This window comes from Sturnira hondurensis, unplaced genomic scaffold, assembly GCF_014824575.4.
Source record: "Sturnira hondurensis isolate 20B ecotype Veracruz unplaced genomic scaffold, ASM1482457v3 Scaffold0015509, whole genome shotgun sequence".
NCBI classification, from domain to species: Eukaryota; Metazoa; Chordata; class Mammalia; order Chiroptera; family Phyllostomidae; genus Sturnira; species Sturnira hondurensis.
The window spans coordinates 11,929,518-11,951,980 of NW_028088140.1; the positions used below are offsets into that span (position 1 = coordinate 11,929,518).

At 39.1% G+C, this 22,463-nt stretch overlaps 1 protein-coding gene and 2 pseudogenes across 1 annotated transcript in view; 2 read left to right on the forward strand and 1 right to left on the reverse strand.

Moving 5' to 3' along the window:
- ADIPOR2 (adiponectin receptor 2) overlaps positions 1-22,463 on the reverse strand; it is a 102,532-nt gene that overhangs the window by 66,142 nt on the left and 13,927 nt on the right. The window lies entirely within an intron of this gene.
- LOC118999905 (alpha-1,2-mannosyltransferase ALG9-like) lies at positions 184-8,997 on the forward strand (annotated as a pseudogene).
- Positions 10,111-22,463, forward strand: LOC118999991 (interleukin enhancer-binding factor 3-like; annotated as a pseudogene).

Here is a 22,463-nt window from a genome sequence, read left to right on the forward strand (position 1 = left end):
GTCAATCTCAAAAACTTTCATGCTGTATGATTCCATTCCAAAAAGTGCCATACTTTCTGGAGTCCATTATTGTATAATATTCTTAAAACAATAAAAATATAGAAATGGAGAAGACAGTGGTAGTCAGGAATTAAGAAAGGTATGGGAGTGAGAGGGAACTGAGTACGGCTATAACAGGGCACCATGAAAGATCACTGGAGTGACAGAATTATCCTGTATCTTGACTATATCAATGTCAACATCATGGCTGTACTGTATATAGTTCTGCAAAATTTCTACCACTGGGAGAAAGTAGGCAAGGTGTATGGGGGATTTTTTTGTTGTTGTTATTTCTTAGAGCTGCAATTAAAACTACAATTAGCCAAATGAAAAGTTTAATTAAAAACAGAATTCAAGTCCAGCTTCATGGTATTATACATAATATTCCACACCAAAAATCTCAATGCAAGGAGATTTAAAAGATATGCACATAATTTCCCAATAAAACATGCATACCACAATGCTAACAGCACCTAGGTACTAAAAATAACTTCAAAAAAAGATCATTAATACATCTATCTCACCAAATGATGGCAATGATGATTAAGACAGTACTAGGTCTCTCAAAAAGTTACACACAGAATTACCATGACTCAGCAATTTCACTCCTGGGTATATCCCCAAAATAATTGAAAGCAGGGACTCAGACACTTGTGCACTAAAATTTCCAACAGACAAAACGTGGAAACAAGACAGGCATCCATAAACAGGTGAATGGGTAAACAAAATGTGGTATGAACATACAATAGAATATTATTCAGCTATAAAAGAGATTAAGTTCAGATTCATGCTACAACAGTTAGAACAGAGGTTATCACAGCTGGAGAGAGGGAATAATGCAGAGTTATTGCTAAAGGTTTTTGTTTTAGTTGATGGAAAAGTTTTAGCTTAGATACTGGTGATGGTTATACAACATTGTAAATGTACTTAATGTAAATGAAATTGTAAACTTAAAAATGGTCAAAACTGGGAGAGGTAGAAAAGGGTATACGGGAAATAAATAACAATGAAAGATTTGACTTGGGGCAGTAGGTGTTTAACACAATACAATATTCAGATGATGCATTATAGAATTATATACCTGAAACCTATAATTTTATTAACCAATGTCACCCCAATACAAAAGAAAAATTGGTCAAAATTGTAAACTTCATGATATGTGCACTTTATCACCATAAAAGATAGTATCAGCATCCAGAACATATTTAGTGCTCATTATGTCAGGCACTATATGTCTTTTCAGTAAGATACAAGAATTACCTTATTTAAAAACCTATGAAATGGGTACTATCAGAATTCCCATTTTACAGTTGTGAAAGTAAAGCAAGAAGACAGTCTGAGTAACTAACACCAACTAATTGGAGATCTAGAATTTGTTTCCAGTCATAGTCTCACTCCTGGTACTACTTCTATAATTTTATTAATAGGTGATTAATATGATCAAAGAAAACCTCACTTCACTAATTCTTATTTGGGTAATAAATAAAAAGAAAATACGTTCTGGCTGTTGTGGCTCAGTGGATTGAGTGCCACCTGCAAAACAAAGGGTCACCAGTTCGATTCCCAATCAGGGCACATGCCTGGGTTGTGGGCCAGGTCCCCAGTGGGCAGAGAGTGAGAAGCAACTACACATCAATGTTTCTCTCCCTCTCTCCTCCTTTCCCCTCTAAAAATATAGGAAATATTTTTAAAAATAGTAATTGTTAAAAGTCAGTAACATTAAAAATTGGTGAATAAAGGAGATAGAAATGTACTCCCAAAAACCATGCTCAGTTTAAATCCCATGGAGTCCACAGCTGATAAAGAAAAAAGATACTAAATTAAAGTTTTAAGACCTGTGAAGTCAGATATTGAAGGCTATATTTCAGTAAAATATACTTTAGTACTATAATGTCTTTTTATCTAGTAAACTTTCTATTGATGTAAAAAAAATACATTCAGAAAAGCACAAAAAGTACCCAAAGTTCTCAAAGTATAAATGCTGTTTAATCAGCAAGAGACAACATTCTAGTACCCAGAGGACCCCTCTCCCCATCACTGTAAAGTTTTTTAAATGAAATAAGAGACACTACTCCTTTCCTTGTCAGTTAAAATGCAATAAAAATCTTCCAGCAAGGTTCTCTAAAGCCAGTCCAAATTAACATACCTAGCATTTCTTCTGATAATGATTTAAAAAAAGAAAAAATTAACTAATACTAAAAAAGAAAATGGGTACATTTAATACCCTTGCTGGTCCCATTATTGATATAAACTATTCCATTCCTAAAAATAATCCCATTCCATTACTGGTTCAGATTTGTAGCAGACACTATATTTTTACTTCACACTGAAGTCGAAGAGGTAATGAGGGACACAACATACCAACACTATCATGTATAACATTTTGCACCACTTAGGTTTCCATTCAAGGAAAAACATGAACTTGATACCACAAATCTCATTAACCATGTACCAACTCCAAATGAAAACTTCAGTGTGGAACAAAAGGTTACACTCAAGTAATTTCAGTATATAACTTTCAAGTCACCTTGAAATTGGCTATTTTCACCTTAGAGGAAGGCAACAAAATTATGGAACATATTTTGCAGGCTATCCTCTGCCAGTGAATAATAATCTAATTATAGACCTAGACAGTGATGCACTAAACTCCCACTCACTGTGTATCGACCAATACAAAGAGACATGACACCACTGGCCCTCAGAATTTTAAGACTTAATGAATGCTCTTTTTTTTTTATTCATTTCTAGAGAGAGGGGAAGGGAGAGGAAGAGAGAGAGAGAGGGAGAGGGAGAAGGAGAAAGAAAGGAAGAGAAACATTGATCAGTTGCCTCTCACACACCCCCAAACTGGGGACCTGGCCTACAATCCAGCATGTGTCCTGACTGGGAATCAAACAGCAACTTTTGAGTTCACGGGCCGGCAATCAACCCACTGAACCACACCAGCCAGGGCAGACCCCTAATTTTTAACAATCTCAAAGGTGATGGTAGATGGTAACTTGATTTTTAAGAGTTAATAACAATCTCTACTTCAAACATGATTCTGAGGACTAAATAAGCTAACAGAGACAAATCACCAAAATTAACTGAAATCATGACCTGTGAGTTTGGTGGTAGAACAGGATCACTAATGAGAAAGCAAGGCCTAGCCAAACATCAAGCACCTTACAGTTCAAATATGGGCAGTCACATCTGAAGATTCTAAAGTCTCTGATAACAACAAATACTAATGACAAACCAGTATTTTTAAAAAATCAATATAGTGTCATGACATCTTAAATTTCTGCATTTCCCTTTGTTTTTAAAGATTTTATTTATTTTTATTTTTAGAGAGCAAGGGAAAGAGAGAGAGAGAAACACTGAAGTGCAAGAGAGAAATCAATAGGTTGCCTCTCACTTGCCCCCAACTGGGGACCTGGCCCACAACCCAGGCATGTGCCCTGACTGGGAATCAAATCTGCAACCTTTCAGTTCACAGGCCGGTACTCAATCCACTAAGCCTCACCAGCCAGGGCATGTTTTTGATTTAAAAGAAAGGAGGCATCCACATATTTTTTAAAAAAAAAAATAGCAAAAGATAAATTTAACTTTCAAAGTAAATGGCTAGTCCTGGCCACGTAGCTCAGTTGGTCAGTGTCATCCTGCTATGCTATGGTAGTAGGTTCAATCTCCAATCAGGGTACACACAAGAAACCAATGAGCACATAAATAAATGAAACAATAAATCAATATTTCTCTCCTCTCTAAAAATCAATTTAAATATTATTATTTATTTTTTAAATATAGTTTATTGATTATACCATTACAGTTGTTCTATTCCCCCCTTCATTCCCCTCCACCAGCACACTCCCTCCCCCACCCTTCTCCCCCCTTAGTTTATAACCACGTGTCTCAACTTCTTTAGATTCTATATTTCCCCTACTATTCTCACCCTCCCCCCTATCTATTTTCTACCTACCATCTATGCTATTTTCTGTGCCTTCTCCCCCCTTCTCCTCCTCCCACCCCCGTTTCTAACCCTCCATGTGTTCTTCATTTCTATGGTTCCACTCCTGATCTAGCTGTCCTCTTGGTTTACTTTTGTTTTAGGTGTGGTTGTTAATAACTGTGTGTTTGCTGTCCTTTCCCTGTTGATATTTTTCATCATCTCTTTCTTATATAAGTCCCTTTAGCATTTCATATAATAAGGGCTTGGTGATGATGAACTCCTTGAACTTGACCTTGTCTGAGAAGCACTTTATCTGCCCCTCCATTCTAAATGCAAGCTTTTCTGGATAGAGTAATCTTGGATGTAAGTCCTTGCCTTTCATGACTTGGAATACTTCTTTCCAGCCCCTTCTTGCCTGTAAGGTCTCTTTTGAGAAATCCGCTGACAGTCTGATGGGTACTCCTTTGTAGGTGACTGTCCCCTTATCCCTTGCTGCTTCTAGGATTCTCTCCTTCATTTTAGTCTTGGCTAATGTAATTATGATGTGCCTTGGTGTGTTCCTTCTTGGGTCCAACTTCTTTGGCACTCTCTGAGCTTCCTGGATTTCCTGGAAGTCTATTTCCTTTGCCAGACTGGGGAAGTTCTCCTTTATTATTTGTTCAAATACATTTTCCACTCGTGGCTGTTTCTTTCCCCCTTCTGGTACCCCTATAATCCGGATGTTGGAACGTTTAAAGATGTCCTGGAGGTTCCTAAGCCTCTCCTCATTTTTTTGAATTCTTGTTTCTTTACTATTTTCTGGTTGGATGTTTCGTTCTTCCTTCTGGTCCACTCCCTTGATTTGAGTCCCATTTTCCTTTCCATCGCTATTGGTTTCCTGGACATCTCCCTTCATTTCAATTAGTTTAGCCTTCATATGTTCCTCTAATTTGTGACTAAGTTCCTCTAATTTGTGACTGTACTCTACCAATTCTGTGAGCATCCTGATAAATAGTGTTTTAAATTGGGCTTCTGAGAGGCTGGCAATCTGTTGGTCGCTTAGAGTTATTGGCTCTGGGACTTTGAGTTCTTGCACCATCTTTTGGGCTGTTCGTGCCTGTTAAGTAGCAGGAACGGAGCCCTAGGTTTTCACCAGAGCAGGGCAACTCAGTCGCTGGGCTGCGATGTTGTATGTGGGGGCGGGGTCAAAGAGGGACAATGCCTTCCCTCCGGCGCCTCCGCAACCCCCACCAGCACCGCAGGGCCACCGTCACCAGGGCCACGCGCCCTGCTCCACTGCACTCGAGTGTGCCGCCGCTGTCAGCCCTCCACCACTGGGTTCGCCCCCTGGGGCCTGCATGATCCGTCTCACTGCGCGCGAATGTGCGACCTTGGTCAGTCTGCCCCGCACCCCGACTAGGTCCGGGCTGCCTGCGCTCCTAGGTCTGTCCTTCCCGACCCTGCTCCGCTGCTGGCTCTGCTTCTCTTACCGTCCCGGTGAAGGGTTCATAGCTGTCGGACTTCCGTATAATTCGGTTTTCTGGTCTCTGGGTGTGTCTTAGTTCTCCAAAACTTTTGTTGTATCCAAACTTGGTTGTGGGAGAAGGCACAGAGTTTCCACCTATGCCTCCATCTTGGCGGAAGTCCCAATTTAAATATTTTTTAAATAAATCGCTGCAGTCCTAGCTCATAATCATATAATGAACAGGGAAAGTATGAAAATAACATAATGATTTCAAAATATGTGATGGGTTCAATTCTTTATATTACCAAATGAAAACCATTCAGTCTTTCAAATCATTCTGAAACACCTCCAGCAATGGGGGACCTACAGTGGCTTCTTCAAATGTTTAATCAATGTGACTCTGTCAAAAGACATCACCTGTTTTGTTCAGTTCTCCAGACAATTATGATATCCACTGGTCTGCTGCAAATCACTGTTTTATTCAAATTTAACTAATCCAGATTTCATAATTTTTACTCATTTAACTTTTCCACAAAGGACCTATTTTTTAAGTTCTGCTCATTTCCCGGACTCTTTCTGGAATTTGCCAAATACTTTCATGCCCTAAGAAGTTCAGAGTTAGATTTTTAAAAAATACTCTTTACTATTACAAGCATGTGATATGTGGTGCAAAGTATACATGCAAAATACAAGACTAACACACTATTATTGAGGCATCTACAATAAAGTTTTTCTTAAATTTCCAAATGTTTGCATAATATTTTTCATTATTGATTTGAGAGAGAGAGACAGGAAGACATCGATTTGTTATTCCATTTATTTATGTATTCACTGGTTGCTTCTTCTATTGTACCCGACTGGCGATCAAACTGCAACCTAGGCAGATCAGGATGATGCTCTAACCAACTGAGCTACTCAGTCAGGGTCTGCATAATTTTTATTAACTGTAATGAGTTAGCTTTTTGTGTTAAGTAACATTAATGATTAGCTACATGATTTGTATTGTTACCTACTAAAATTTCTCACTTTATAAGAGAAAATCACCCTATGAATCTGTGTCAATTTATAGCTTATAAAGAATTTACAAATCTTTCATCTTGTAATCCTTTGAAAAACTTTAAGGTAGATGGGACTTGACCACATTCATAACAATTCAAGAGAAATTTTGGTATAATGAAAAGTGCCCTGTATATGGTATCAAAGTGAGCCCAAATACAGGTAAATTTTTGGACTATCACTTAACTTCCCTAGAAAAAGCTCTCTCATGTCACAAGAGGAAAAATATCTACCTCAATGTTTTAAAGAGCACTGTGTAAGGTATATAAAGTATCTTAACAGAAGGTACTCAAATGACTGTATCCAAGCAAGTGTAAAACCAAAATGCAAATCTAGGCCTAACAACTACTTTTCTGCTTGCTTTTTCACAAGAAAAGTTCTCAAAGAGAATTCTATAATTGCCACTTCTACTCTGAAACCTTATATTCTCATTCCATCTCTCACTTCATACCTGTCTACAATCTAGCTTCGAATAAGTGAGAGACCACACTTGACAAGGTCATACCAATGAAATTCTTATTACCAATTCCAGAGGATACATGTCAATGATTCCCAAATATTTATCTCTGACCCTAACCTCTGAACTCCAGAATGCTACTATCTCCTATTGCCAAGTATAAAATCTCTATCTACATGGATATCTATCATCTCAAACTTAACCACATACAACTCATCATTATCCCACCAAACCTCCTCTACCCTCTAGTCTTCCCAAATTCAGTAAATTGTATTATTAATCTTCTAATTACTCAACTCCTCCTAAGAAAAGAGACATTACCTTTTTTTAAGCCTTTATTTTCAGAGAGAGGAGAAGGGAGGGAGAAAGAGAGGGAAAGAAACTTCCACGTGTGAGAGAGACATCAATCAGTTGCCTCTTGCACACCCCTAACAGCAGACCTGGTACACAACCCAGGCCTGTGCCCCACCAACCAGGAATCAAACTGGCAACTTTTAGGTTCCCGGGCCAGTGCTCAACCCACTTAGCCACACCAGCCAGGGAACCTGTCTTCTCTCCTATATTCCCAGCACCTAAAATAGTAACTAGCACATAGGAAGTATATTCAGTAAATATTTAGCAACTAAATGAATGAAGAATTACTGCCCACACTTCAAGAATTCAGGAGCAAAACTTAATTTCCCTGACCCCTCGAGTTCTTAACACTCCTTTCTTCTCATTTATTAATGTTTCTATTATAGTACCTGTCAGAATTTCTGCTGCCTACAGTAGTCATCAACAGCTACTATAATGGGAAGTTGGCACCTGCATCACTCAACACTGTTTTGTATATGTCGTCTGTACTCCATATGGACCTGATCTTTACAGTATAGAACCCTGGTATTTTTATTTAGTTAGTAGATTTCTGAATATTAATGTAGTCCTTGCTTTGGCTCTCCTGGTCTTACCCACTGGCTTCTCTTATGGAATATCAACTGCAAAGATTTTATATTCACAATTTAGGCTACCCATATTGGCTTACTTTGGCTCCAATGTGTGTATTTGGTTTATAATTTTCCTCAGCCTCCTAAAAAAGTTTTTTTTTCTTGTATATCCACTTACATGTCTCTCTGGTGCTGTGGCCCTTTCGGCACTTCAAAAATGTTACTACTTCATGTTTCAGTGACACTACCTAGAGCATTATGCTGTACACTCAAATTAGCTAGTGTTAGGAACACTCCTCCTGTGTGTCACTCTTTAGAGGGTACCATGGGCCATTTGATTTGTACCCAGAATTTTACCAAATTGCTACAGACCCAACTATCCACAATGTCCCAGAAGGCCAGTCTGTTAATATCTGTGTAGGAAAAGAGTGACATCAATTTTCTAGCTTCAGTTCATTCCACCAGAGTTCAGGGTCCAGTTACCAAAACCTCTTGTGGAGGGTCACTGGCCACCTAGGTTGTTCCTACTGACAAGAATGACCAGAACCTAAAGAAGCCATCCAGATATACTGACATCAATAAATTTATTGACACCATTATTTAGTGGATTTGGACACCATGAGAGAAACACCCAGAGTGACAAAATAATCATCCAATAGAGAAGAATGAATCAGCTAAGCTTATAGAACATTCTTTAGTGCTTCTAGATCTTCAAAGCTGCTGGGAGCACTTTATGACCCTGTCCCCTTCCTGTCAGATTAGTATAGAGTGTATACTAATCTGATCATACCCAGAAAGCAAACTACATCATACCCAGAAGGCAAAACAGATCAGGAACTAAAGTGAAGATTAGCAACATGCTTGGTCCCAAAGGACAAAGATCCTGTTCTGGTGATGCCACTGACAGGACTCCCTCCAAGTCATCACTTATAACATTTATAATAAAGGTCATCAAACACACATTCAAATTATTAATAGCTTTTGTAAATATTTCAGTAATTACATATTCCTACTTTATGTTTCCACTCTAACTTATTAAACTCTTATTCTAATATCAAACGTTCAGGCTACTTCTAATGTCTTGGATCCATAAATCTTTGTCCACATTATGTAGTATGCCATTTTTATACTTTGATAAAAGTAGAAAAATAAGGGAAGACAGAGATAGCTTAGGGGTGGGAATGGGAGAGATTTATTATGCACATTGTTATATCTTTGGAATTTTGTACCATGTGAATGTATTATCTTTTCAAAATAAAAATAAAATATCAAATATGTGATATTTTCATTGACTTTACTGGGGTGCCAGTGGTTAATAAAACCACACAAGTTTCAAGTGTACAACTCAATAAAATATCATCTGCATACTCAATTTAAATACCAAGCGCCAGCCTTGTCTAAAGGCATTACGGTATTGGCCAAAGACAGCCAAGGATGAGTAAAAGGACCAGGGCCCCAATTACAGCACTTTTGACATAAATGAATGATGTTCTCACAGAACCTTGCCTACAATTTAGCTGTTATTTATCATTTCAAAACTGCAAAATCAGCCCTGGCTGGTACGGCTCAGTGGATTGAGTGCCAGTCTACAAACCAAAAGGTTGCCAATTCAATTCTCTGTCAGGGCACATGCCTGGGTTATGGGCCAAGTTCCCAGCTAGGGGCATGTGAGAGGCAACCAGTTAGTGTATCTCACACACTGATGTTTTCTTCCTGTCTTTCTCCCTCCCTTCCCCTCTCTCAAAAAATAAACAAACATTTTTTTAATCTGCAAAATCATTTGCACAAGCACCAACAAAAAATATAGCCTAAGAACAATATTTTGAAAATATGAAAGCTTTTAAAACATGTCATAATAAATCTCTCTAAATATCTCTATTGAAAACTTTTATCTTTTTTTCTATAATACACCACAAAATGATCATTCACTTGTTTATTCAAAAACAGCAAGTCTCTATCACTTAAGATAACATTTTCCTTTGTTTGACTTAAATCTTCAGGTCAATCTTTTTCTTCAAAACAAATCTTAAAAAAGAAAGTTTACTGACTCAGAAAACTCTATTAGCATTGGAAATGTTCTGACCTGGGGTGTCACCTCTTAAAATCTCAGAATCTATTTGTAAAAGCTGTTCTGGTTTCATTTGGAATACCCAATCCTTGAAGTAGTTTTTTTTTAAATGAAAATAAAACATCTTAGGGTCAGGAAGCCTTCTTTAAAATCAATATTTCTATCTACAATACAAAGGAGGGGATAAAAAATTTTTGCTGAATGATGATAAGGAGGAAGAAGATAAAACAGCTAACATGCACTGAGTGTTTAAAGAACATTTCCCATGGATTATCTCTTTAATCCCTACAACAATCCTGGGAGACAGATTATTTCTTCCATTTTGGAAATGATAAAACACCCAGATTAATTATAAATAACTTGCCTCAGTTAACTACTAATAAGTGGCAAACTAATCTATCTAATCCAGCAGCCCCCAACCTTTTTGGCATCAGAGAAGACAGTTCATGGAAGACAGTTTTTCCACAGAACAGGGTTGGGAAGATGGTTTCAGGATGATTAAAGGGTATTGCAAGCAAGCTCATCTCTTGCTGTGGGGACAGGTTCTTAACAGGCCCGGACCAGTACCAGTCCATGGCCTGAGGACTGAGGTTAGGCAGACTAGCCTAACACCCAAGTCACTGCTCTTATCCACAATCCTCTATGTTTGAACCATAAACTGTTCTCAAATGCGTGAAAGCACCTTGTACTTTATAACAATGTTGAAAATATTAAGAAACAGTAAAGAAATGGAGAACACGAACCTTTGCTGTACACCAGAAGCAATAAAACAATTGACTACACTGGAATTCTTTCCGTTCAGAACATTTATGAGTAGAAAAATGTCAATGAAACAAAACTGATAACTGAAAAAATATTTAACTGATAAAATGGAAAAAGTTCCCCACATATGTTCCTGATATAGTTCTTTTAAAATAATGGTACAGTTGCCCTGGCCATGTAGCTCCACTGCTTGGAGTGTTGTCCCAATACACCAAGGTTGTGGTTTTGATCCCCGATCAGGGCACATGCAAGAATCAGCCAATGAAGACATAAATAAGTGGAAAAACCTGATATTTTTCTTTCTCTTTCTTAAATCAATAAATTTAAAAAAGTTTTAATTATGTAATGGATAACTGAGAAGAAACAACATCTAGATTTTTAGAGACAGATCATTCTCAAGCCTTCTGCTCATAAAATCTTAACTGCTGTAAGCACAAAAATACTTCAAATCAAATAGCAGTTTATTTTAAAGATATAAAGGCAGGCAACACTTTGTATCACGTATACTACTTTTTTCCCCNGGAAAAAGTTCCCCACATATGTTCCTGATATAGTTCTTTTAAAATAATGGTACAGTTGCCCTGGCCATGTAGCTCCACTGCTTGGAGTGTTGTCCCAATACACCAAGGTTGTGGTTTTGATCCCCGATCAGGGCACATGCAAGAATCAGCCAATGAAGACATCACGTATACTACTTTTTTCCCCTAGCATAAAGTATGTCAATTTTAAGTAAAATCACATGGAACCCGTTCTAACTTACTGACTGACCAACCCACTGACCAACTTTATTCAGACAAAACCAGGCAAATCTTAACATTAAGAAAGCCAATGAAAGCCTAATACACACCGCTGCTTTCATTTACCATTGGGGAAATACTTAATGGGAATCTTCCTGTAAACATTTCCAAAGTGATGAAAAAAATGCAAACACTTATTGCTTAGGGCCTGCATTAGACCTACTAGAAATCAAGTCCACTGTTGGCCACTGAAAATCCTTCAACGATGTTTGTCAAAATTCAAAGAGCCCTGGAAGGTGTGGCTCAGTGGATTAAGTGCCAGCCTGCAAACCAAAAGGTCACCTGTTTGATTCACAATCAGGGCACATGCCTGGGTTGCTAGCTAGGTCCCCAGTTGGGTGCATGTGAGAGACAACCAATTGATAGTTTCCCTCCCTCCCCTCCTCCTGCTCTAAAAATAAATAAAATCTTTAAAACTTTTTCAAAGAACTGTACATCTGAAAAGGGTACATTTTACTCAATGTAAACTGTACCTCAATAAACCTGACTTTTTAAAAATCTGACAAATACCATAAACATTTCAAAAATAATTACTTCATTCTCAATTTTAAAAAATATCTATTTTCTTTATGACATCCCCAAAAGCACAAAGCCAAGTTTGAAGGCTTTAAAAAACAAGAGGTTAAAGAAAAATAATGAACTTTCTCTTAATTTGTTAAGTTATAGGACTCTTACATGGCCATCTCAAGAAATAACTTGTCTTTCAAGAACTTGAATTGGCTTCTGGCCAAAGGTGTAAGTAGACACATTGTGCCTCTTTGCACAACCAAAAGAAGGACAACAAAAAATTTTAAAACAACCAGAACTGACAGAAAATCTAACTGAATGGAAGTCCACAACCCAGGAGCTAAAGAAGAAACATTCATCCAGACCAGTAGGAGGGGCAGAGATGAGCAACCAGGCAGAGGACTCACAGCAAGGTATGGCTGGTGGACCCCAAGAGGCGGCAGATTGTGGACTGGGTGGTCCCACATTCACTGCAGATAAACCTGGAAGAACAACTGGGGAGCAAGACAGTGCAACCCAGGGTTCCAGTACCGGGAAATAAAGCCTCAAACCTCTGACAGAAAACACCTGTGGGGGTTGAGGCCACAGTTGGAGAAACTCCCAACCTCACGGGAGAGGTTCACTGGAGGGACCCACAGGGTCCTAGAACGTACACAAGCCCACCCACCCGGGAATCAGTATCAGAAGGGCCCAATTTCATTGTAGGTAGTGGAGGAAGTGACTGAAAACCTGCACGGAGCAGAGCGGCATTGTTCTCTCTTGGACCCCTCCCCCACATACCGCATCACAACGCACATGGGTTGCCCCACCCTGGTGAACAACTAAGGCTCCGCCCCTTACTAGCAACAGGCACGCTGAGACAAAAAAAAAAAAGGTCCAAATGAAAGATCAGATCAAAGCTCCAGAAAAAATACAGGTAAGCAACAAAAATAGCCAACCTATCAGGTGCACAGTTCGAAACACTGGTGATCAGGATGCCCACAGAATTGGTTGAATATGGTTCAAATTAGATGAAAAAATGAAGGCTATGCTAAATGAAATAAAAGAAAATGTACAGAGAACCAACAGTGATGAGAAGGAAACCAGGACTCAAATCAACAGTGCGGACCAGAAGGAAGAAACATTCGACCAGAACAGAATGAAGAAACAAGCATTCAAAAAAAATGAGGAGAGGCTTAGGAACCTCCAAATCTCTAAACATTCGAACATCCAAATCATAGGGGTTCCAGAAGGAGAAGAGGAAGAGCAACAAATTGAAAACTTATTTGAACAAATAATGAAGAACTTCCCCAATCTGGCAAAGGCAATAGACTTCTAGGAAGTCCAGGAAGCTCAGAGAGTCCCAAAGAAGGTGGTGGACCCAAGGAGGAACACACCAAGCCACATCATAATTACATTACCCAAGGTTAAAAATAAGAGGAGAGAATCTCAAAAGCAGCAAGAGAAAAGGAGACAGTTACCTACAAGGAGTTCCAATGCATTAGACTATCAGCTGATTTCTCAGAAGAAACCTTGCAGGCAAGAAGGATCTGGGAAGAAGTATTCCAAGTCATGAAAGGCAAGGACCTACATCCAAGATGACTCTAACCAGCAAAGCTATCATTTAGAATGGAAGGGCAGATAAATACTTCCCAGATAAGGTCAAGTTAAAGGAGTTCACCATCACCAAGCCCTTTCTATATGAAATGTTAAAAACAAACTAAGCAAACAACTAGAACAGGAACAGAATCACAGAAATGGAGATCACATGGAGGGTTAGCAAGAGGGGAGTGGGAGGAAGAGAGAGGGGGAAAAGGTACAGGGAATAAGTAGCATATATGGTAGGCAGAAGATAGACAGGGAAGGTTAAGAATAGTATAGGAAATGTAGAAGCCAAAGAACTTATATATGTGACCCATGGACATGGACTACAGGGGGGGAATGGGGGTAGGAGGGGGTGTACAAGGAGGAGGGGAATAAAGGGGGAAAATGGATCAACTGTAATAGCATAATCAATAAAATATTTATTTTTAAAAACTTGAATTGTCTCAACTGCATTCAATTCAAAATAAGGCAATCTATACAATCACTAAGTATTGCTACAAAAGAACTGTATGTGATATGGCAGTTTAAAACTCTAAGAAAGAATTTTTAAAACCTACATTTTTGATTGAGCGCGGGCCTGTGAATCACAGGATCGAGGTTCAATTCCCAGTCAGGGGACATGCCTGGGTTGCAGGCCACTTCCCAGCAGGGGACTCACGAGAGCCAACCATACATTGATATTTCTCTCCTTCTCTCCTTCCCTTCCCCTCTAAAAGATAAATAAATAAATACATAAAAATAAATGTTTAAAAAATCCCTACATTTTATCATCCAACATGAGAAACCAGATCAAATCAAATTCCCCAAGTTTATACCACATGAGCTACAAATCAATTCCATGAAAAGCAGATATAGAAGTAAAATGATGCTATTACTACATTACAGAAAGTGAAGATATTTTCTAAGTTATCTATAAGAATTTAAATGAAACTGAAGTCAGCTTCAAGCATGACGGAGTAATAAAATTAGGCTAATCATTTAACAAACATTTATTATATATTTATTCTGTGCCAGGCACTGTTCTAGGAACTGATAACAATTCAGCAATTAACTAAAATAAAACAAACACCTGACTGGTATAGCTCAGTGGATTGAGCACGGGCTGTAAACCAAAGGGTCACCAGTTCAATTCCCAGTCAGGACATATGCCTGGACTGCAGGCCAGGTCCTCTGTAGGGGGCATGTGAGAGGCAGCAACACATTGATATCTCTTTCTCCTTCCTTTTCCCGCTCTCTAAAAATAAATAAATAAAATCTAAAAAACAAACAAAATATATTCCATTTCACTAAATATGTTTTCTTTCCAATACAAATATACAAAAATAATAAACTTTACATAGTCCAATTATTCAGTCCCTAGTACCTTCAGAGACTCAGTGGAATTTCAACAAAACTCAAACTTATGTCCTAAGCAATAAACAGTAGTCCTCAATCCACAGGGGATATGTTCTAGGACTCCCAGTGGACAACTGAAACCACGGATAATAATGAAACCTGAAACCCATATATACTATGCTTTTTCTATATATACGCACCTATGGAAAAGTTTAATTTATAAATGAGGCACATTAAGAGATTAATATTAATAACTTAAGAAACTTGCAAACACACTATATGACTAAGTCATTCTACTAAAAAGGTACTCGAGAGAAATAAAAACATAAGTTCAAAAGGTACTCGAGAGAAATAAAAACATAAGTTCACAAAAAGACTAACAAGAAAAATTTCATTTTTTAAATTTGTATTTTATTAAATACAAATTTCATGGAATAATTTCATGGAATTATTTTTATTTTATTTTATTTATTTTATATTACATATTTTGTGTTTTATATTTTATATTATTTATTTTATTTTATTCATTTCATTTCATTTCATTTTTTTGAAGGAGGGAAAGGGAGGGAGAAAGAGGGAGAAAAACATCAATGTGTGGTTGCCTCTCATATACCCCCTACTGGGGACCTGATCCACAACCTAGGCATGTGACCTGACTGGAAATTGAACCAGTGACTCTTTGGTCCTCAGGCCTGCACTCAATCCACTGAGCTACACCAGCTAGGGCACAAGAAAAATTTCTGACATGTCCTAAATTAAATTTCAGCAGGCTGGAGGGTAAAAGGAAGAGGTTAACAGGTTGGTTAATCAGTTAACAGAGCCACAGGTCAAAACCTCATTCCTGAATGTACATTAAAACTTTGAATCAACCTCCAGAGGGCTATCTAGAAGTTTTTTTGTCTTTTTTTTTAAAGCCAACCCCCACATGCCACAGCATCTTGCTTATGCATGAACGAACTTTCAGGACTCTTGCCCACAACCAATACAGAAAAGTCTTCTTTATACACTATCTACCTATCCTGAATTGCCCCCATCTCACCTTTTCCCACCCTTTTTATCTAGAGCCAATGTAAACTGTTTCAAAACAACTTACTGTATTTTGATGTGTATAATGCACACTTTTTTACACAAACTTTTAAAAAGATTTTATTTATTTATTTTTAGACAGAGGGGAAAGAGGGGAGAGAGAGAAGGAAAGAAACATCAACATATGGTTGCCTCACACACGACCCCAACCCAGGACTTGGCCAGCAACCAGGCATTGCCCCGACTAGGAATAGAACCAGCGACCTTTTGGTTCACAAGCTGGTACTCAATCCACTGAGCCACAACAGCCAGGCTTTTACACAAAGTTTTGAGGGAGAGATAAGGATGCTCATTATACATGGGTAGTACTAATTTCATATCTATATACATGTTTTTCTTTTATTTATGCTTATGTGTTAAAAGTGTAACTCTAGAAAGCAATAACAATATCACATGCAAAATAATACCCTGGCCTAGGTTTTGTATCTAAATATAAATAAGTAAATAACTGAATTTAAAAACTAAATTGAAAGATTTTTTCCTGAAAGTTTGGGCCAAAAATATGGGTGCACACTATACATGGGAGTGCATTATACATGGCAAAATACAGTACATCTTTCTTTAAAAAAAAATAGAAGGAAAAAAGAAAAATATAGAATACCTCACAAATACCCCACAAATCTGTGGGCCTTACAGCAACTCTTCTCAGACCAAAAATGCAACAAACACCCTTTCAAGAGGAAAGAAAAATAAACTTTTCATTCTTTTTTAAAAAAGACCTTATTTATTTTTTTTTAGAGAGAGGAAAGGAGAGAAACAGAGGGAGAGAAATATCAATGTGAGAGAGAAACATCTATGAGCTGCATCTCGTACATGCCCCAACTGTGGACACAACCTACAACCCAGGCATGTTCCCTAACCAGGAATCAAACCAGTGACCTTTCACTGAGGGAGGACACACAACCATCTAAGCCACAATGGTCAGGAAAATTTCCATTCTTAAACTGATTAACAGGGATTTCTAAGAAACAGTTAAGAAAATTAAGACTCATTTACATACTGAATTCTCCTAAAATTAAAATTAAGTCTCAAACTTCAGAACACATATATATGACAATAGTAACTGGATGACTAAATACACCTAAGTATTCTAAACTTTTAACTATCAAATGTCAATCTAATACCTGCTTATCTAGTTTCTAAAGTCTGTAGATACTAACCAGCAGTGAAGAAAAAGAGAGACAAGAACCCAGCAATCTTATTTACTCATCAAACTATATCCTCGACATGCCTACAACTCAGAATATACTTAAAAGTGGTTAAGAAGCAACAAGCTCACACCTGTAGGGTCTCCATGCAGCTGCATGCACCAACTCCTGCTCCAGCCACATGCAACCCTGTAGCTTCATGGTGACCTACACTCTGGGACACAGGTGACAGCCTCCCCACCAGTTTCTGATGGAGAAAAGGGAAAAGCCACCAAGGCTGGATATAGCATTCCCCTCACAGGCCTGACTCAGAAAAATCACAAGATGAAGGCGCAGGTAAACACAGCTGGCCTCCTGGCCCGCCTCTTTGCATAATCACAGCAAAAATTACAACTAAACCACAAAACAACTATCACCCAAAATCATCAGAAAATCGAGCACTATGGAAGTCTAACAACCAAGCAATTAAAGAAATCACATCCACTCAAATGGGTAGGAGGAACAGAGAAGTGGAGAGGTGGAATGAGAGGTCCCACATCCACATGTAGTATGGATAAAAATTGGGAGGGAAACCTCAGGAGCAAGGGATCCCAGCCCCACACCAGACCACCCAGCCCAGGGTTCCAGCATCAGGAAGATAAGTCCCCATAACTTCTGGCTCTAAAAACCAGTGGGGGTTGGGATTGCAGACGGAAGAAACTGCGGGATTCTCAGATGTCTCCTCTGAAAGGGCCCACCATGGACTTAGGACTTAAGCAGAAGCACATCCTCTGAGCTCCAGCACTCAGGTAGCAGCTGGAAGGGCACTAGTGGCACCCAGGGAGAAAGTGTCTGGCATCGGGGCAAATGCCAGAGGACAGCTTCCTCCCAGAAAAAACTCCAGGGGTCAAGCAGCAGCTATCGCCCCTTTTCTGAACCCTGCCACACACAAAGCCACAGAGCAGAGACACCATATCTGAGACTCCATCAACCTGGTTCACACAAGATGCCCCATCCCAGTGATTACCTAAGGCTCTATCCCATCCAAACTATGGGTGTGCTTTTAAATAGTAAAGCACATTGCTAAGACAGGGAGTCAAAACAGCTCTACCTAACACACAGAAACAAACAGAAGGAGGCTGCCAAAATGAGGAGATAAAGAAACATGGCCCAAATGAAAGAACAGAATAAAACCCCAGAATAAGAACTAAACAAAATGGAGATAAGCAACCTATCAGATGAAGAGTTCAAAACACTGGTTATTAGGATGTTCAAGGAACTCATTGGGCAATTCAACAGCATAAAATAGACCCGCACAGAAATGAAGATCACACTAAGATAAAGGAAAATTTACAGGGAGAATCCTGGATGAAGCTGGAAATCAAATCAATGATTTGGAACAGGGGTGTCAAACTCATTTTTATCAGGGGCCACATCAGCCTCATGGTTGCCTTCAAAGGGCTAAACATAATTTTAGGACAATATAAATGTAACTACTCCTTAACTAGGGGCAAGGAGCTTTGCACTGCCGCTAGGTAGAAACAAGGTGCCAAGCCAGATAAAATTCGGTGGAAAGCCAGATTTGGCCCGCAGGCCTTGTGTTTGCCCACTGTGATTTAGAACATACAATCAGAACAGCAGGAAGAAAAAAAGAATAAAATAACAAGGATAGGGCAAGGAGCCTCTGGGAAAACTTCAAAATGTACCAACATTCAAATCATAGGGGTGCCAAAAGAAGAGAAAGAGCAAGACATTGAAATAAGTTTATTTGAAAATATAATGAAAGAAAACTTCCTTAATTTGGTGAATAAAATAGATATCCAAGTCCAGGAAGCAGAGTCCCAAACAAGGGACTCTGGACACAAAGAGGACCATGCCAAGACATATCATAATTAAATTCCAAAGGTTAAAAATAAAGAGAGAATCTTAAAGGCAGCAAGAAAAAAGCAGAGAGGTACCTACAAAGGAATCCCCATAATACTGTCAGCTGATTTCTCAAAAGAAACTTTGCAGGTAAGAAGAGACTGATAAGGAGTATTCAAAGCAATAAAAAGCAAGGACCTATAACCTAGATTACTCTATTCAGCAAAGCTATCATTCAGAATCAAAGGGCAAATAAAGTACTTCCCAGACAAGGTAAAGCTAAAGGAGTTCATCATCACCAAACCATTATTATATGAAATGTCAAAGAGACTTGTTTAAGAAAAAGATTAGAGGACTTCTGGCCCAGATGGAGGCCTAAGAGACACACTGTGCCTCCTCACACAACCAAAATAAGGACAACAATTTAGAAACAAAATAACAACCAGAACTGACAGAAAATTGAACTGTATGGATAAAGTGGAGAACCAAGGAGTTAAAATAGATACATTCATCCAGACCGGTAGGCAGAGCAAAGTTGGGCGGCCAGGCAGAGAGGGGTTGCAGCACAAAAAGCGGTGGCACCAAGCATGCAAGTCACCCTGGGTGTCCAGGCGGCAGCTGGAAGACCCCGGGCAATGGGCAGACCCAGCCAGGGGCGGACTGAGAAGCGAGGCACTGCGAGCAAGGAAGCTGACTGACCGGGCGGTCCCACATTCACATGCAGATAAACCACGCAAAACTGGGGAGCAAGACAGACTGTGCAAATCAGGGTCCCAGGGCAGGGAAATAAAGCCTCAAAACACTGATTGAAAACACCTGTGGGAGTTGAGGCAGCCAGAGGGACTCCCAACCTCACAGGAGAGAGGCCCACAGGGTCCTAGAACATACACAAGCCCACCCACACAGGAATCAGCACCAGAAAGGCCCAGTCTGCAGGGGGGAAGTGGCAGAAGGACCGAAATTCAACAGAGCAGGCGGCATTGTTCCCTCTCAGACCCTGCCCCCACAAATAGCATCACAACCCAGCAACTGGGTTGCCCCACCCTGGTGAACACCTAAGGCTCCGTCTCTCATACATAACAGGCACAACAAAACAAAAAAAAAATGGCCCAAACGAGTGAACAGATCAAAGCTCCAAGCAAATACAACTATGTGACCAAGAGAGCGCCAACCTATCAGATGCACAGTTCAAAACACTGGTGATCAGGATGTTCACAGAATTGGTTGAATTTCGTTGCAAATTAGATGAAAAAATAAAGGCTACACTCACAGGGAACCAATAGTAATGGGAAGAAACTGGAACTCAAATCAATGGAGGGTACCAGAAGGAAGAAAACAACCAAACAGAAAAGAATGAAGAAACATGAATTCAAAAAAATGAGGAGAGGCGTAGGACTCTCCAGGACAACTTTCAATATTCCAACATCTGAATCACAGGGGTGCCAGAAGGAGAAGAGGAAGAGCAAAAAACCAAAAACTTATTTGATAAAATAATGAAGAACTTCCCCAATCTGGCAAAGAACTAGACTTCCAGGAAGCCCAGGAAGCTCAGAGAGTCCCAAAGAAGGTGGACCCAAGGAAGCATACACCGTGGCACATCATAATTACACATTACCCAAGATTAAAGATAAGGAAAGAATCTTAAAAACAGCAAGAGGGTAGGACAGAGTTAGCTACAAAGGAGTTTCCATAAGACTGTCAGCTGATTTCCTAAAAGAAATCTTACCGACAAGAAGGGGCTAGAAAGAAGTATTCCAAGTCATGAAAGGCAAGGACCTACATCCAAGATTGCTATATCCAGCAAAGCTATCACTCAGAATGGAAGGGCAGATAAAGTGCTTCTCACATAAGGTCAAGTTCAAGGAGTTCATCATCACCAAGCCCTTATTATATGAAATGTTAAAGGGACTTATCTAAGAAAAAGAAGATCAAAAATGTACAGTAAAATGGCAGCAAACTCACAAATATGAACAACCACACCTAAAACAAAAACAAAGCAAACAACAGAATAGGAACAGAACCACAGAAATGCAGATCACATGGAGGGTTATCAACACAGGAGTGGGAGGGGGAGAGAGGAGGAAAAGGTACAGAGAATAAGTAGCATAGATGGTAGGTAGAAAATAGACAGGGGGGAAGGCAAGAACAGTATGGGAGATGTAGAAGCTAAAGAACTTAAGACACGTGGACACAAACTAAAGGAGGGGAATGTGGGTGGGTAAGGGTGTGCAGGGTGGAGGGGAATGAAGGAGGGTAAAAGAGACAACTGTAATAGCATAATCAATAAAATATATTTTAAAAAATAAATAATCTTTAAAAAATAAAGATTAAAACTATGAACTTTAAAATAACAATAAATTCACAACTATCAACAACTGAATCTAAAAAACTAAGCAAACAAAAAGAACAAGAACAGAATCACAGATATGGAGGTCATCTGGAGGGTTATCAGTTGCGAGGGGAAAGGGGGAAAATTGGGGAAAAGATGCAGAGATTAATTAAGTACAAATCGATAGGTACAGAACAGATAGGGAGGTGTTAGACACATCATTTCTCTCAAAGAACTAAATGCACGACCCATGGAAATGGGAGGGAAGCGGGTAAATATTGCCAGAGGGAATGGAAGTACTGAGTGGAGGGGGCAGACAGGGGAAAACTGGACAACTGTAATAGCATAATTAATAAAATATATTTTTAAAAAAGAAAAGAAACACAAAATAAAATGTGGTCGAGAGAAATGACATTTGGGTAAAATCTATAAAATACAGGGGTAGGCAAAGGTAGGTTTACATTTGTTCATATGGAAAAATAATACAAGAATAAATACTAGGACGCTGACAAAACAGCTCAAGTATTGATAACCAAGGAAATCTGTCACGATTTGAGAAGCTACAGAAAAAGAAGTAGAAGTGCGTCCATTGCGAATTTTGTGATGCTCACCACATGATGTCAAAGTATTCTTCCATTTATCCAACCCAAGAGGAACTAGAGGCAGTCCAGAACGTGGTGTTCCATACAGAGCATGTTCTTAAAGCTGTGTCCAACTGAATTAATTAATGAGCAGGAGAAAGGCAGCAGTGAGCATGCTGAGTCTTAGAACTTGGATGTGTCCTCAGAGGACAACACCAAAGAAGGGACCAGGGAACATTACACAGAGCACATGACTAGTAACCTGTAGGGCATGATTCATGTTGGAGTAGCTAGACCTGGAGCTGGTGCTGCTATCCAAGAAGGAGTCCATGACTGCCCTCCTGGACAAGATGGCTGACAACTTGACAATCTAGCTCACCGTCATTACAGAAGACAACAAAATACTCCGAATCTGCTGATGATGCTGCAATAGTGATAAAAAACACAAAAGAGCCTCCACTGTCCCTGACCATCCACCTGATACCCCCCATTGTCAAAGAAATAGAAAAAGTATTAGCTGGAGAAACGCTATTAGTCAAGGACCTCCTGGACCTCCTGGACATCCTGGACAGGTAGA